Below are 17526 nucleotides of genomic sequence, written 5' to 3' on the forward strand. Positions count from 1 at the left end.
CCAAGAGGGTATGAAGGGGGGCTGGGAGGGTTTAACCTTCTCGCCCCACTAAGGCACCAGATATCCAGATCATGCTCACCTACCGACTTCCCTTGAACGGGGCCATGGTTAGCAATAATCACAACAACATATACTTACAAGAGTGGAGGGAGACAGCCTTCACTCCAGCCCTTTCTGCAAAAAGGAAAGCATGACCCTGATCAGGCATCTCCGGGGGTCTTCTCAATGAGAAGAACACTACTCGCCGAACAGGTTTCCAGTTTCCTCAGTGGAATCCACCAGAGAGGGGTTGTAGTGAGGAGCATTAGTTTGGGGAACCAGGTCAGAGTTGGCCAATATGGTGCCACAAGCAGGACATGTTCCTCATCCTCCCTGACCTTGTGTCATGGTCAACAAAGTGCACTGCTAACAACTCTAGGCAGATGATATGCCAGTGCAGTTGGGGACCTGTCCAAACCCCCGACACTGCGTACCCATTGTACGTGCCCACCCCCCTCCCCCAGTGGTGTAAGCATCAATGTAAACCATAACATAGCTATGGAACCAGGGAGTTCCACACTGCCACGCCCACCTCAGGACTCGGCCATAAGCCATTGCTGAAGTGGTCTCATAGGCAGTAGCACTAGTGGTGTAAGTGCCACTGCAGCTGCCATATGCCCCAGGAGCCTCTGAAATAGTATCAGTTGGACCGCAGCCCTGCCCTTGAATGAATTGAAGCAGATTAGCACCGACCGCGCTTGTTGCTCTCTGAGGCATGCTGTCTATTTGACCAAATCCAACTCTATACCAAGAAAAGTGATCCTCTGTATTGGGGAGTTTGCTCTTTTCCCAGTTGACCCGAAGACCCAACAAGCTGAGGTGCTGGAGCACCAGGTCCCTGTGCTTGCACAATTGATCTCGAGTCTGTGCTAGTATAAGCCAATCATTGAAATTGCATACATCCTGCTCTCTGAGGGGAACAAAATCCCCCTCTGCGACTTTCGTGAAGACACAGGGAGACAGGGACAGCCCAAAGGGCAGGACCCTGTATTGGAATGCCCGTCCGTCAAATGCAACCCGCAGAAATGGTCTGTGGTATGGAAGGATGGACACATGAAAGTACAGTATGCGTCGTAACTGGTCGTAACCCACCGCCTTTCTTGGATACAATAAATTAAGGGCTGAAAAACCCCATACTCATATCGGCTGGAGGGACCGGCTCTATCGCATCCACCGCAGTGCGGCAGTGAGGTGGAAAGCAGGGACCCAATTCGGGCGGCAACTGAGCAGACCTAAGAGGGGTCTGAGTGTGCGGTGCAATGCTTACTTTGTACCACAGATTAGGGCCTTTGTTGACGTTCTTGAACCACCTGCTGTTGCCTGCTGGCAATGGAGCAGTATAAGTGTGGTCCAGTGTTGGTCCGTCCCCAACTCTCCGTGCCCTCCTAGGACCCAGGGACAGAGAAAACCACTCTCTCGTCAAGATTTTCCAGATTCCAGTGTGATGAACCATCTAAGTCTGCTTCTGTGCAGCCGAGAGCTGCTGGGCCAGGCTTTTGACCGTATCATCGAAGAGGCCAGTCTGGAACACAGGGGCATTAACCTTCTGGAGTCGACAAACGCAAATACGCATTTTGGGGCATCTTCTCCTGATAACACCGAAAAGAACTTAAATTACACTTTCAGTTTTGATCGTACAGATAAGAGCAATACATCAATCGAATCTGTAACGGGTCTACTTTTATTAATATACACACATAATAACAAAATTTTTGTTACATACACCTTGTGATGCACTTAGAGCTGTAATAGGGGGAAGTCGTGGCCTAATGGTTAGAGAGTCGGACTCCCAATCGAAAGGTTGTGAGTTCGAGTCCCGGGCCGGCAGGAATTGTGGGTGGGGGGAGTGCATGTACAGTTCTCTCTCCACCTTCAATACCACGACTTAGGTGCCCTTGAGCAAGGCACTGAACCCCCAACTGCTCGGATGGGTTAAATGCAGAGCACAAATTCTGAGAATGGATCACCATACTTGGCTGAATGTCACTTCACTTTAACCGGGCCTTAAAAGTTAGGCCCGACAGGACCCGAGCCTGACAAGTACGTTTTGATTGACAGCTTTTTTAAAGCCCGAACACGTTTACAGCCCGACATTATTCAAATGTGCGCACACACACAGCTCTTTTGCCTTTTGTCAAGAATGAGTCATTTATACATGTTTTAACATAATTTATTCATAACTAGACCACTAGACTAGACCACTTGGAAGTTGGAATAAATAAATAAAATAAGTCCTCTGTAACATCGTAACATCTCAGCATTCTAGACATAGGCTCATTTAGCCTATAAATAGACGCACCTATAATAATGAGTCAAAACCAATTAAATTAAGATAAATTTTTAATTAAGATGGGTATTTGGCAATATGAAATTAAGATAAAGGCTCCGCCAGATTTGCTTCGCACTAGCAGCTGACATTTAATCTTTAAATTCTTTAAAAAGAATAATGCCAACATTAGCGTATATACTCTGTCCACATTATGCATTTAAGACTCAATGAATATTTAGTTATCATTTAAAAAACCTTTACTGACAGAGATTAAGCTAGGTCTACATGTTTTGTGGAGGAAAATGATTGAATCCACTGTAAGATGTCTTCAGCGCGTTCCTGCGCTCACCGATGGTGCATCATTATTCACTCATTATTCTCATTATAAACATGGTCAAAACTTTTCCACACCTCAGACTTTGCTTTAGTTGCTGGTGCAACCAAAACGTAATTGAAGAATTACATGCAACCAAGCCTCCATTACAACTTCTCCGCATCCATTTTCACATCTTTCTCGCGCTACCGAAACACATCACATGACCGCTCGTTTACCTCGCAAACCGGAGTGCAAGCCCGAGCCCGAGCCCGGCCCGAGCCCGTGTGAGATGATATAAATTAAGCCCGAACCCGACCAAACCCATCGGGTCCCATCTTCAGCTCTAGATGCACTCTTGGCCACATCATCAGTGATAGTACCTGGGGTCATAGGGGGTTTCGGGTCTTTCAACTTCAGACCCCCTCACCCAGGCAACCCGACCGGGAGTGATCAGTTCCTGGCCTGCATTCAAGAAGTTTCACCCACTGTTTGTCCCTCCTGATCCACAGCCATCGTGAGGCTTTTTCTGCAGCCTCTGACACTGCACTGATGGCTCTTCTCTTGCCCGCTCCTGTTGTTCCCGGGAGGTTGTAGGCCCTGCAGAGTGACCTTCCTGCAAAGCCCCTTCCCCCAACCTCGATGGGCAAGCACTGTGCACGCCACCCCCGTCTCTGACACTCCTCCACCAGCTCCGCATATTTCTCCACTATGTCTTGAGGGGAACTTGAGTTGCTTTCCCAGGTCCACCCTTAGCTGCCAGTCATTCGCTGTTCCCAGCAGGCCTGTCTGAACTGTTGGTCAGCAAGGTGGGGGTTCTCCTGCTCTTAAGAATGAAATTTTGCGCTTTGGTGGTTGTAAATGCTTGCTCTGATTGATGGCAGTAGTGATGGACTCAGCAACCACCTTCAGCACTCGGTCATGGCGCCAGCGGTAGTGGCCTTCCCCAAGTGCTTTAGGACAGCTGCTGAGGATGTGTTCTAGCGATCCTCTTCCCTGGCACAAGGTACATGCCAGAGTCTCCACCTTGCCCCAACAAAAGAGATTGGATGGACTGGACAAGGTTTCATAGACAGACTGGATGAGAAATTTGATGCGATAGGGCTCAGCCCTCCACAGCTCTGCCCATGAAATCTTTCTCTCCATAGCATCTTTCTATCTGGTCCATGCTCCCTGTTGCATCAATCCCACCATCTGGCTTACACGCTGCTCCTCGATCCCAACCTTCACTTCTTTTTGGACCAGGTCCCGCCTTTCCTTACCCTTCAATTTGTTATAATGGGTTATTGGTGTGCTTCCCAGTCCTGCACGGTCAATAGCCACGGGACCCACCAATTCCTTATGATGCAACTGTGATTCTGCCTGGTCCACCACTTCATGTGCCCTACACTTTCTTCCAGTCCTGACCTCAATGCCAGCTTGAGATACTCTTGGGTCCTTGGAATAATAACAACAAAACACATAATAACAGCAAAACTTTGTGCATTTACAAAATAAAGAAAACAAACAGGTTGCGCAGTCTGCAGCCTTGGTCTGCAGTGATCTTCATTTAGATATGCATCATTAAAATGAACTGTAACTCAGCAAATACTCAACAAAGAGACGTGAGAGATATATCTATAAAAAACTTGACATGTCTACTATTAAACCAAGCAAGTCTTACAGAAAACAAATATTCTTTGATAAAGTAATCCATATGAAAACAACGTGCTATTGATATTATAATCGTCCACGTGAAGCTTGCAGCGTGTAAACGCCCGTACCACAGCAAACAAAGCAGCCAGACTGTTCTTCAGGTTTTTTTATTTTTTTATTTTACTGTTTGCTTCGCGCTGAGAAGAAAAAGACATAACTCACCCCAAGAAGACGTGCTGAGGATAACCTCAGGATTTGAGTTTTGGATTACCTCAGAAAAAAGAATGAAGCAGCTTGATCCAGCAGAGATCATAAACATGAGTAAGTCTTTTTATTTTTATTAATCTACTTGTATTAGTTTTCACATAACATGTACACAATTTACTAGTTAGACTTTTTCCAAACTATAGTTCCTGACTAAATGTATAATCAAGTGAAACATTATCAAGTTTCATTCACATCATCTAAATATTCTATTGTACTACTAGTATCAGTGACCATCAAAATAATGTTAATAATGTAGTTTATCATTTAGTTTATTTGAGATCACATAAACAATATACACTTTGGAAATGCTAGTTATGTTATGTTCATTTATATATTTTAACATGACACCAGTCAATAACAGTTTGCTAAAGCAGTAATATTGTGAAATATATTTACTATTTCATATAACTGCTTTCTATTTGAATATATTTTAAAATGTAATTTATTCCTGTGATCAAACCTACGTTTTCAGCATCATAACTACAGTCTTACTCCAAGTGTAACAATATACACTATACCATTCAAAAGCCTGGAGTCAGTATATATAGAAATTAAAACTTTTTAGCACACACGTAATGATAAATACAATAATCATGTTACAAACTATGCAGTTCTTTCAATTCTTAAAAAAATAATAATAATAATAATAATATTCTCAGCTCTTTTCAACATTAATAGTAATAATAGTGATACATTTTTTGTTTGTTTGTTATTTTAGTAGCAAATCAGAATATCAGAATGATTGTGTGAATGGAGTAATGATGCTAAAAAATTAACTTTGAAAGTCAGCTTTGATTGTTCCTAATTAACTGTTTCTGCACTTGCAAGTGTATCTCAGGTTATTTTGTGGGATAATTAAATATATTCTAAATAAACTACAAACATAAAAATATATACGTTTATTTTGTCCTCACATTCTTTCTTGTAACTCTTCCCTCTCATTCACAGGCTTATTATGCAGCTCATTATGTGGGCCTTTGTCTTCTCAGGTGTAAATCACACTAATATTCATGGTCAATCATGCGTAATCATATATGCCCTTTCTGTGAGTGAGTAAACAAAATTATTTTCACATCATTTTGAAGCAAAAATTCTAGGTCTTGTGAACATGTTTTGTATGTGTTTTATGACCTTATTTCAGTGACTTCAAAATTTTAGTTTTTCTCTAACCTTGAATAAATCTTGTTTCCTCAAAAACAAAATCATGTATTTACATGCTATTTACATATTTTTGTAGCCTAGTTGGTAATGAATACAGTGTTTTCAGACTTAAGCCATGTATTTGTTTATAAGCAACTGAAAAAAGAAGAAAAGTTAGGAAATGTCAAAACTTCTCCAGGCCCCCAAAACCCCCTTAGACCTCAGAGGGTTAAGTAACCAAACTTTGTTGGCATCCCTCATACAACTAGACCTCAAGTGTGGAAATTGCACAACCCAGAGAACTCCCAGTGACCTTCGTCACTCAGAGCGTGAGGTCAGAAGCGGTTCGGAGCTCTTTCAGAAAGAACTTCCAGATCGTGACCACCCTTGTGGAGGTCCTTCAGTACCTTGACCGTAGTGTGTAAGGTGGAGGCAGCTTCTCCACAGGCCGTATAGGCCGTACAGAACCGGGAGGGGAGCCACAGTTCGCACTGCATGGTGGAGGCTATATTAGGATACAACTGCATCGCAACTGACCACTCCACCGGGGGGGTCCAGCAGATCAGTTTCTGACAATAAAAGATGCCGTCCATGACCTGGTGAGCTCCTCATGCACCTCCGGGAAGAAAGCCACCATGACAAACCAATGGTCCACCCTCTGGGGCTCGGGACATGGTGGACATTTCCACTCTACCCCTATCCTCTCAGCAGACCGGGAAAGCATGGCCGTTATTTCTGGATCAGATTCAGGCATTGCTACAGTCCCGGAGAACTGCAGCGCAGCTGAATCTTCCTCTCCAGAAAGTTCTGGCTCACCCTCCGATGGCGCGATTGACATCTGGTCGGGAGGAGCATCAAAGGATACTGCTGGTACGCTCCTTGTAGAAGGCCCAGCACGTTCCATTGGCAGCTCAACTGGTTGTGGAGTGCAAGAGGAGCAATGGTTCCACCAAGGATTTGTTCCTTGGAGAGTTTGCCATCACTGTTACCCTCAGATTGCCCATGCTACTGCCTGAAGTAGCCCCCACCTGACTGCCGTCATGACGAGAACTAGATCGAGGCAGAGGCAACGAAGCTCTGCCCCTTTGAGGAAATGGAGCTTGGCCCACGTCTCCGAGATTATCATCTTCCACAATGAGAACATGACTCATCCACAAACTCCACTTCAGCAAGCTAAATGCCCAGGCATGTGAGGCAGCAATCGTGACCATCACCCAGCACCAGTTAACGACCACGTCCAGAAATCTAGGGGTGATACGTTGTCTATAGCAAGGGACACATCATCTTTACAAAGATGTAATGTTAAGCTTGCCATGCAACGTCGTTTTTAAAAAGATGCACACATAAATGCTCTTTTAGAGAAAAAGCTCTTTTAGCGTGCTGAAGTGCACTGGGGAGATGGCCACCTGTAACACAAATGGGGGGTAGTGTAGCCTGATGTGTACAACCCACTTGACACAGGAAAACCACTGCTGAAGCGCCTTACTGCCAATACCAAGAGCTCTCAAAGAGCGTGCTAAACTCCTTCAGTCTTCTTCCCTCAGTAGAGTAGTCAGGAGCAGAACAATGAGATTGCTCAGCTCCGAAGCGAAAAGCTGGTATCACGCTGTGATCAGCTGCGCCTGGATGCAATAAATGCATGCCAATGTGCATTGGCTGGTTTAGTTACACTCAAAGTAGATTGGTCCCTTGAAAGGGAACATTCCATTAACTTTACTGGAAGAACTTTTTTTCATAATTTTGAGAGAACCTTGTCAAAAATGTAAATGAAGCAAACACAGGGATATTCATTTTATAGATAACAGGATTAGTCCCATGCATTTCCTTGCTCAAAATCATAATGTCATAGAAAACTATCGATGTCAATTGAATAAATTGAACAGTGGATTTTAGGAGAGAAAACTTTACTCATAATGTAAAGCATTACACCATGAAGGATAACGTAAACAGGATGAAGAGCTACAGATGTTCAGAACATTGACAGATCTAAGCTGTTATATAATACAGTACATGCTTTGGAAAATTCCAAAAACATTATCTGTATAGTTGATGCAACAAGAGGGTGACAAGCACAGGTGTGTTATTTTGCAGTGCATGTAGAAGTTTAAAGACAGTATGCTTTAAAGATTCAGTTTCTTGCACAAACTGATCATTTTGCTTCATAAGACCTTGAAATATAAACTTTCCATCAGTCAGGAAATCCCATCACCAAAGACTGCAAGATAAATATGTTTTGGGTGGATGTTTATTTGAAAAGCTCTAGGTTGCGTGTGCAGCACTAAACATTCCCAAATCAATGTCATCGCCACTCATGAAACACAATATAAACAGGAAATGATAGTCAAACATAGCTGTGACTTGAAATGTGCCTTTTAAAATAAAACCATCAGACCTGAAGCACTATTGTTTGTTAACTTCTCTCTGATAGTTGTGCATTGCTGTCTCTAGTTTGATCTGATGGATATGTCAAATCAACTTCACAGAACCATTTTGAAAAACCGAGGATCTGCAAACATTAGATGTTAAAACATTCCAGCATGTATATTGACCAATCACACAATGCAAAAATTATATGTCCATGTCAAAAAAAAAAAAAAAAAAAAAACACCATCAAGTCACTGTGATATTCTGCTCTCTAGATATGGCTCGGGTTCAATAGAATAAATATTCCAGCAGTATGTTACTCTTCATGCCTCATGAATCATTCTCTGAAGTGTTTGCTAATCTCACTGGCCATTTTACGTTTATGCACATTATATTTCTCATCTGTGTCCTTACAGTGAATGTTGGAATGATCACGGTTTCTGTGAGCTTTGATGTGTCCATTATATCTGGCCTCTGTTATTCCTCCTCTGCCTATCTGCTTCCAGCACCTGTGGGTCAGTGAACGTGCCCTTCTTAGTGTGTAACAAGCCCATCAAGCACATCAAGATCCTTTTTCATACATTGAAAACTTTATTGTCCAAACTAAAAAATAATATGTTTGATAGTATGCTTTGCCAAGGTTCCCATTAAGGTATAAACAGGTTATATTTTAATTGTATTTATAATTTATTTAAAAAAAATTTATCTATCCAGGATTTTATATCCTCCAGACACTTGACAATTGTAGCACAGGACTTATCAACTGGGTGTAATGGGACATACAATAGAGCACCGTCCGTCAGCATAACAGTGGTATGAAATCTCATGTTCAACAGGTGATTGCTTTTTTTCACAGCAAAGGCTTATCAATATCACAAACTGATATTGAGGCTTGTCATCCCTTACCCCGGAAAAACAAGAATGACAAACCTGCAATAATAATTCGCTTTATGAACAGAAAAAACAAAAATGCTTTGCTTAGGCAAGGTAATAAACTTAGAGGGACTGATGTTTATGTGAACGAGCACCTGACGAAAAAAAATGCAGACATAGCTAGAAGGGCACGCTTCCTAAGGAAGCAGAGGAAAATCCAGTCAACCTGGACAACTAACTGCAAGGTGTTCATTAAACTTAACGGGTCACCTGAAGAAGCAAGAGTACTGACTGTTAGATTCATTGAGGAGCTGGACAAGTACCAATGAATCATGATCATGTAACTTAGTAAGGGGTTCAATATGTATCAATATGTGTGACTTACTGAAATATAATGGCTATGGACTCTTTTGAAGAGCTTGACTGTTTAAACTTAACAACAGGTGGAAATGAGAGTCACAATGATGACAATGAAGGTTGGAACTTAAAAACTTTCAAATTCACTGATTATAATCTACATAGTTTTGAACAAGATCTTGACCCAGAAAATAATTTTCTTAACAACATAAACAACAACTGTTGTTATTACTCTGATGATCAATTCAACAAGATTATAAAATCTGATTATGGATTGTCAATTGTTCATTTTAATAGCAGAAGCTTATATGGAAATTTTCTTTACATCAAAGAATACTTAAGCCATTTAAAAAACCCATTCCAGGTGATAGCCATATCTGAGACCTGGCTTAATTCTGAGAAGGGTGTTGATCATGAGTTGGATGGATATGATTTGAATTATGTTAATAGAGAGAATAAAAAAGGAGGTGGAGTAGCATTATATGTAGATAGAAGATTAAAATATAAAATTGTGAAAAATATGTCAACTAACATTGATGATGTGATGGAGATAATAACGGTCGAAATTAATTTGGAAAAAAAGAAAAATGTAATTGTAAGCTGTGTATACAGAGCCCCTGGTTCAAATATCGAAATGTTCATGAACAGTATGGAAAGTCTATTTACTAAGAATGAGCAAAAAACGGTGTTCATTTGTGGGGATTTTAATATAGATCTTTTAAATCCCAGTAAGCATAAACTGACAGATGAATTTATCGATTTAATGTTTAGCATGAGTCTTTTCCCACTTATAACAAAACCAAGCAGAATATCATCACACTGTGCAACTCTAATAGATAATATATTCACAAACCGAATGGACAATAGTCTAATGAGTGGGTTGTTACTAAATGACATAAGTGATCATTTGCCAGTTTTTGTGATGTGTGTTTGTGATCATGTGAAGTATAAGGAAGTTAAGGTGATTAGTTACAGGAGAATCAGAACTGTTGAATCAATAAATACTCTCAGAAGAGAATTACTTGCATATAATTGGAAAAAATTGTATGATGAGACTGATACCAATAATGCATACGCAACATTTCTGTCTACTTTTAAATCATTATATGATGAACACTGTCCGATAAATCAATTTACCATAAAGCACAAATTTAAAGAGAGGCCATGGATGACAAAGGGATTAAAAAATTATTGCAAAAAAAAGAACACCTTGTACAAAGAATTTATAAAACACAGAACCAAAGAAGCTGAGAATAAATACAAAAGATATAAAAATAAATTGACCAGTATCATGAGGATAAGTAGGAAAGATTATTATAATAAAATATTAAATGATAATAAAAATGATATCAAGGGTATATGGAAAGTGCTAAATAATATCATAAGGAATGGACCAATGAATAATAAATACCCTCTGTATTTTATAGATAATGAGAGGACTTTAAACAATATGAAAGATGCGGCCAATGGGTTTAACAATTTCTTTGTAAGTGTGGGAGCAAAGCTGGCTGATGTAATAAAAAATCCACTGACTGAAGGTGAGGTGAAGGCAGTGGATTATTTAGACAGTAACCCTTACTCTATGTTTTTGAAACCAGCTGAGGAAATTGAGATTATTGATATTGTAAATAATTGTAAGAATAAAAAGTCAACAGACGTGAACGATATTGATATGGTTTTAATTAAGGAAATCATTGGTGCAATTGTTAAACCGTTAACTCATATGTATAATTTGTCTTTCAAAACAGGTGTATTCCCAAGCAAAATGAAAATTGCTAAAATCATTCCACTATATAAATCTGGATTGAAAAATAAATTCACAAATTATAGGCCATTGTCTTTACTCTCTCAATTTTTCCAAAATAATAGAATAATTGTATGTAATCAGATTGGATAATTTTATTGAGAAGCATGAATTATTGGTTGATAATCAATATGGATTCAGGTCAAACAGATCTACATCAATGGCAATTATGGAGTTAATTGAAGACATTACCAGTGCTATAGATAACAAACAATATGCAGTGGGAGTATTTATTGATTTAAAAAAAGCTTTCGATACAATTGATCATAGTTTGTTAATCAATAAACTGGAAAAGTATGGTATCAGAGGAATTGCATTAGATTGGATGAAAAGTTACATAAGTAACAGACTACAATTTGTTCAAATGGGGGAGTTCAGATCAGATTGTTTGGGTATCACCTGTGGAGTACCACAGGGGTCAATATTGGGTCCAAAATTATTTTTTATGTACATAAATGACATATGTAGTGTGACTAACCGTCTAAAATTTGTGATTTTTGCTGATGATACTAATATTTTCTGTTCAGGGGAAAATCTGAAGCAGCTTTTGGAGGGGGTCACATCAGAAATTAATAAATTAAAAATATGGTTTGACTTAAATAAATTATCTTTAAATCTAGATAAAACCAAATTTATGCTTTTTGGTAATCGTAAAACTGACACACAAGTAAAAGTTATGATTAATAATGTTAAAATAGAAAGAGTCTATGAAAACAAATTTTTGGGTGTGATTCTCGTTCATAAAATTGGTTGGAAACCACATATCAAATACGTTAGAACAAAAGTAGCGCAGATTATTGGAGTAATGGGGAAAGCAAGGCATGTATTGAGTAAAAAAGCACTTTTTATTTTGTATTGTTCACTTGTGTTGCCTTATTTAAATTATTGTGTTGAAGTATGGGGTAACACCTACAAAACCACCTTACAAACATTAAGTACATTACAAAAAAGAGCTATTAGAATAGTAAACAAGGTAGGTTATCTTGAGCATACTAATTTACTATATTTAAAATTGCACACTTTGAAGTTTAAAGATCTTGTTAAACTTAAGACTGCTCAATTAATCTATAAAGCAATAAATAAACAGTTGCCTAAAAACATACAACAGTTATTTACAGATAGGGTTGGGGGTTATAACTTGACAGGGGATTTAAATTTGAGTCAACATAGGACTCGGACAAAACTCAAAAGTATGTGTGTTTCGATTTGTGGGGTGCTTTTGTGGAATGGTCTGAGCAGTTCAATCAAACAAAGTGTTAATATGTTGCAATTTAGAAAAAGGTACAAAAGTTTTATGATTGATAAGTATAGAAATGGAGAGGGTGAATGATAATTCATTATGGTGGGAAAGAATGCTTGATAATGGTTTTGGTATATGCTTTTTTCTTCATCTTAATATTAAGATAACGCTTTATTTAATTTAGTATTTTGTTGTTGTATTATTTAAAATGTTATGTTAATTTTTCTTGTTAGATTGTGAATTGGTTTGGGTAGTTACTGGGGGTAGTTTTTGATAAGCCTAGGGCTTCTAACTATCCCTTTTCGAACAGGTTGATTATTATATTATTATGTTATACATGTTTGTTTATTTATATGGATATTTCTTATGAATTGATGTCATTTTTATTTTTTTATGAATTGTTCGAAATAAAGATTAATTCAATTCAATGTTTTTAGGTGAATAAATGTTTAAGTGAATAAATAATGACACAGTTTGCTACCCATTTAAATCACACAAATCTTTTGTATAACTTTCAAAATTTATGAAATATATTCGCCACATTTATGACACCTTTATGGTGATGTTTTTGGAGGTCAGCAGCATTATTGTAGACCACATGATGGCAGCACAGTACAAGAGAATCATAATGCACAACCCACAATGGCAACAGACCTGCCTTTCTGCTCAATAATATCCATCTGAGCCACTTTCTCTCATGGATACAACAGCCAGAGCTATGTGGCTATGAAATACATTTGCTGTTTTTTAGACAGTTTGAATGATCATCAATGGCCATCCTGGGCCTCTTCAAACATTCACACACACACACACACACACACACACACAAACATATGGGTCCAAGTTAAGAGGAAAGCATGTATATATCCTCTTTTTTTTCAGGGGAGGTGAGGGGAGGGATGTGGGGTCCGCAGGTCTGGTGACCACATGTCCCCTCATGGCTTTGTGTATGGTTATTGCTGGGTTGGGTTTCCCACTAAACTTCTATACAAGGTCTGAAAAGAAACCTTCTGAAAACATTGTGAGAGAGGTAGATGAGAACAGGGGTCTGTCTGGAGACCCTTTTGACCCCTGTATACTACAATGTGTCTGACATTACCATCTCTCATCACCACACACTCATCTGACAACGATCAGCTTCCTCCTTTACCAATCGCAACTGACAAGACAGGTTTCATCATGGGAAAAAAAAAACCCTCTTGGCATTCAGTAGTTTGTCAAATGTATAAATAGGAGCAATTACATGATTGTTTTTGAAATTTTAATAATAGTTTTTGCTGCTTAATATTTTTGTGGAAATCATGATATGCTACCATTCAAAAGTTTGGGGAAAGTAAGATTAAAAAAGGACACCAAGGACACAATAAATTGGTCAAAATTGACAGCAAAGACATTTATAATGATTTCGATTTCAAATAAATGTTCTCCTTTGGTACTTTCTATTTATCAAAAATCCTGAAAAAATAAAACGTATCACATATTCCACAAAAACATGAAACATGATCACAGCAATAAATTACATTTTTTAATATATTCACACAAAACAGTTATTTGAAATTGTAATAATATTTTGTAGCATTACTCTTTTACTGCATTTCTAGATCAAATAAATGCAGCCTTGGTAAGAACTTCTTTCAGAAACATGAAAAAATCTTAATTGTTACAATTTATTGACCAGTAAATTCGTAATAAACCGTTAAATCAAGTCAAGCACTGAATGGTTGTGTTGATGTCTATCAGGACACATCAGACCACATCTGCATTATTCATGCTCTCTCATTCTGCAGGTTTTGCTAGCTTATGGACATGTTACGAGTCAAATAAAACCCCTGTAGGTCAAAGGTCAATCAACTGAGCAAAAGTGTGTGTGTAGACAGGAGAGGCGGAGGAAATGGGCCTCCGCATGGGGTGTTTGGGGAAAATGGGGAAGTTTTAAAATTGGTAATGTAATGAAGCCATTTGACATTTTGTGTCTTGAATTACACCAGATATGACAGCATTATCAAATGGTAAATCAATACAAAATGCAGTTTAGCAGACTTTAAGTATACCAGTGTGGTATACCAACAGTACAATTGCAGAGTATTTTTTTAGTAAGTACACAAACATGTAAATGTATTTGTAATATACTTAAATATATTTCAAATCAATTTTAGAGCATTTATTGTTCATTAGGAAAATCAGCAAACAATTTGGAATTGCCCACTTCAAGAACTGAACACAGCGAGAAATGAATCACCTGCTGACTTGTGTCAAGTAAAGAAACTACACCACTCCAACACTATAGAATAAATTACAGAAGTGCAGGTAATGCTCATTGCAAGCATCCACAACAAAACAAACCAAACTCTCTACCAGTTTAGCAAGACAAATGAGTGTGTTATTGCTGGTTGCTAGGACATTTCTAAGTGGTTGCTATGTTGTTTTGTATAGTTGCTAGGGTGTTGCTATGTAATTTTTACAATAGATATATATACGTAGATGCTTCATTAGTGACTGTTTCTATGGGCCGCTCTACACAAGTCATCTGCCATATTGTAACAGTCAACTTAACGTTATTCACCATAGTAATCACTGTATATTCGAAAGATGCCACAATCCTGCACAGAACGGCTGTGTGAGAACCTATGGTAAATGATGTCACGTTGACCGTTCCAAGATGGCGGCCACATCTACGCGCCTGGAGCCATCAAATGGGCATCTATACATATCTATGATTCTTACTGGTTGCCTCTGGGATATTAATAGGTTGTAGCTAGTGTCTTTTGCATGGGTGCAAGGGCAGGTCTAGGCATCTGCTGACTGCTGGATTAGGATCGTTGAGCATCCTAACTACAGGAAAATGATGTTATTTTGGAACAAAACATCTAAGCACATCAGCAGGCTCCTTTTGATTCATTTATGGTCACTCAGAAGCAGTACTCAAACCGCTAACTGTAGTCACCAGTCTAGCCAGAGCATTTCCACACTGTTTATTTTTTACTCCCACTAACAGTGGAAAATTGTCATGTATTATTGCCATCATGTGACTCTGTCTTCATTCAGATATGTGAGGTCAACCAGACATGCATATTTGATTTTATATGGACGCTCCAGCATGTTGCTCTCCTGATTTAATCACATCTAATGAAATGTACCCTTCTGCAGACTTTGATCCTCCCTCTCTCTCTCTCTTTCTCAGTCCATCTGTCTGCATGTCCATTGCTTTATATTTTAAAAAGTGATAAACTGAAATTGATTCACAGTATGCTCCTGTTGAGCATTGTGGTAAATTCAGGAAAGAAGATTAAACTGGCTGGCAGAGGGAAGAACGCTCCTGTTCACTCACCTCTTAACCTTTAGCACCACATTGCTGTAAAGTTCTCTGAGACTCTCGTTGTCCAAGCCCATCCGAAGTGACCCGACTTGTTTAAACCAATCCTTACATTGGTCTTGGAATTGGAAGAATCCTTTCAAATGTTTGCATAGTGATGTTAAGATTATGTGCAATATCGACATCATGCACCTCCATGACATTTTAAAAACAAAGTGTAAGTCAACAGAATTATATTGTATACTATGCTGTTGCTAATTTTACATGCCTGTGTGGTAAAAGAGATTCCCCATGTGCTAAAGCTGTTGTATTTATATGGTTATATCCATGTCTTGCAGTAGAGGTTGATGTACCTGTTCCCAGCTGCAAATAATTGGTGATGGAATGGCATATAGTTACACAAACAGGAAACAGTTCCGTATGTGGTCTCAAAAGTACACAAGTTTCCTCAAAAAGATGCCCACATGCTGAGTACAAAACAACTCTGACATTAAACATATTAAAGGGGGGAAAAATCACTGCTTTAAAGCTGGCAGGACATTGAGAGTCGTTTTTTCTGCTGTTCTGTTCTATGATCTTCTGTGTTGAGGTTAGAACAATAACAGATGCAAACACTGTTCATGATATTAAAGGGGTCATATGACGTTGCTTAAAAGAACATTATTTGGTGTAATGGGTTTGTGCATTTTAAGGTTCAAAAATATTATTTATTACATTATTGCTGCTCCTCTATGACCCACCTTTCTGAAACGGGTTGATTTTTAAAAAGCTCATCGGTCTGAAAAGCGAGGCATGCTCTGATTGGCCAGCTATCCATTGCGTTGTGATTTGCTGAATACCTCAAGTGTGTGACGGAAATGTTACGCCCCTTATCTTACTGTGATGCCGTGTCTTGGCGCAACGAGACAAAACCAATAAAACCCATTACAAATGAGGCATTTGTTGCATAATTACTGAATATAATGACTTATACTGTCTCTTTACGCATCGTGTTGCGTATCGCACTGCATAAACATAAAACCATGTCTGCATTTGTGATCTGAGAAACAACAACTTACACACTTCTCAGGAACAACGTCTTGCAACTTCATCATTTCACCAAAGCTCATCATTTCATTTTGTCAAAGTGGCTGTTTGTTTGCATGCTTTGTTAAATATTTAAATTCAAAAGCATCTATGTTTTAGTATAGAATAAGTGATACATTGATCATAATGAATTAATTTATCAGGACTCAAAATTAAATCACACAGAAATAAATGTATTTCTATTTTATTTATTTATTTTTAACACTTAAGCGTTATGAAAATAGTCTGCTTATTCAATCGAGTCTGTTTATGTATATTTGTAGCTACAGTTGCCTATATACATCACATTTAGAATGAATGATAATATCTCTATTTTTATAAAAGCTCTCGAACAAAAAACATTGTTATATTTTTATGATAGGCTACGCTGAGCTACACTCTCGAGACGAGACTTATGACAGATAATCAGTTACTAAATAAGTACACGATTGTGATAGAGAATAAGAAGCTGACGTCTGATTTCTTCAAGCGGTCATATTTACCTTGTTTACTATGGTAATGTCAATGCCTAGCGTACATAGTCTTTTGGATCGCTTATAAATATTTCTGCCTTGTTTAGTGATTATAATCCACATTGGATCGAGTTATTTCAAACAAATGCTGCTGACTGAAAGTGAGTTTTGAGCTCAACTTATTTTAAAAAGTTGTTAATGCTGGTGTTATAGCTGTTAGCTTTATGAAATGATCTGCAGCGCAGACGTTCTCTATTTTTATAAAAATCCCGAAAAAAAACATTATTATATTTTGATGAAATATGCTACGCGGAGACAAACTTTAGAGACAAGAATTATGACAGATAAAATATGTTACTAAATAAATACACAAT

This window comes from Carassius carassius, chromosome 32 (genome assembly GCF_963082965.1).
Source record: "Carassius carassius chromosome 32, fCarCar2.1, whole genome shotgun sequence".
Lineage (NCBI taxonomy): Eukaryota > Metazoa > Chordata > Actinopteri > Cypriniformes > Cyprinidae > Carassius > Carassius carassius.